Source organism: Lolium rigidum, chromosome 6 (genome assembly GCF_022539505.1).
Source record: "Lolium rigidum isolate FL_2022 chromosome 6, APGP_CSIRO_Lrig_0.1, whole genome shotgun sequence".
NCBI classification, from domain to species: Eukaryota; Viridiplantae; Streptophyta; class Magnoliopsida; order Poales; family Poaceae; genus Lolium; species Lolium rigidum.
The window spans coordinates 275103278-275105001 of record NC_061513.1 but is presented as its reverse complement, the minus strand read 5'-3'; positions in this window follow the sequence as shown (position 1 = coordinate 275105001).

Sequence of the window (1724 nt, the reverse complement as noted above, 5' to 3'; positions counted from 1 at the left end):
ACGTTGTCTATCAGAACTTTTCTTGTAGTGAAGACCGAGTTTAGGGTTAGGGGGTAGATATATGATTTGTCTGGTTTGAATATGTCTAAACCTTGTTTATCAACTTGAATGCTTACTATATGACATAAGAAGACTATGTGCTTTTGTTTTTCATTTTTCTAATTTTTTTTGAATTTTATGCCCATTTGAATCTTGGTCAAATCCTAGGTTTGACCAAGATTTAAACAAGTTTCAAACATGAAAATGAAAACGTAAGCCTGGATCCTTCTTAGTCACTCTAAAATGAAGCTTCTGGGAGGTTTTTGAAATTTCCATGTTTGAAACCCAAAACCACTTCTCTTCATGCTTGACTTCATAAGACATAGTTTAGGGGTTAGGGGTAGATACATGATTTGTATGGTTTGAATATGTCTAGACCTTGTTTATCAACTTGGATGCTTACGATATGACATAAGAAGACTATGTACTTTGGTTTTCATTTTTCTGATTTTTTTAATTTTGTGTCCATTTGAATCTTGGTCAAATCCTAGGTTTGACCAAGATTTAAACAAGTTTATAACATGAAAATGAAAAGGTAATCATGGATCCTTCTTAGTCACTCTAAAATGAAGCTTTTGGGATGTTCTTGAAATTTCCATGTTTGAAACCCAAAACGACTTCTCTTCATCATAAGACATAGTTTAGGGTTAGGGGTAGATACATTATTTGTCTGGTTTGAATATGTCTAGAACTTGTTTGTCAACTTTAATGCTTACTATATGACATAAGAAAACTATGTGCTTTGGTTTTTCATTTTTCTGATTTTTTTTTGATGCCCATTTGAATCTTGTCAAATCCTAGATTTGACCAAGATAATTTAAACAAGTTTAAAACATGAAAATGAAAAGGGAAGCATGTATCCATCTTAGTCACTCTAAAATGAAGCTTCTGGGAGGTTTTTGAAATTTCCATGTCTGAAACCCAAAACCACTTCTCTTCATGCTTGACTTCATAAGACATAGTTTAATTAGGGGTTAGGGGGTATAGATACATGATTTGTCTGGTTTGAATATGTCTTGACCTTGTTTGTCAACTTTAATGCTTACTATATGACATAAGAAAACTATGTGCTTTGGTTTTTCATTTTTCTCATTTTTTTATTTTGATGCCCATTTGAATCTTATCAAATCCTAGATTTGACCAAGATAATTTAAACAAGTTTAAAACATGAAAATGAAAAGGGAAGCATGTATCGTTCTTAGTCACTCTAAAATGAAGTTTTTGGGAGGTTTTGAAATTTCCATGTAGGAAACCCAAAACCACTTCTCTTCATGATTGACTTCATAAGACAGAGTTTAGGGTTAGGGGTAGATATATACATGATTTTCCTAGGTTTGACCAAGATTTAAACAAGTTTAAAACATGAATATGAAAAAGTAAGCATGTATCCTTCTTAGTCACTCCAAAATGAAGAGGGTTTTTGAAATTTCCATGTTTGAAACCAAAAACCACTTATCTTCACCATGCATGCTTGACTTTATAAGATAGAGTTTAGGGTTAGGGGTAGATACATGATTTTTCAGGTTTAATATGTCTAGACCTTGTTTATCAACTTAATTGAATGCGCGCATACTATATGACATAAGAAGATCTTGGTATTCTTTTTTTTTGAATTTTTATGCCCATTTGAATCTTGGTCAAATCCTAGGTTTGACAAAGATTTGAACAAGTTTAAAACATGAATA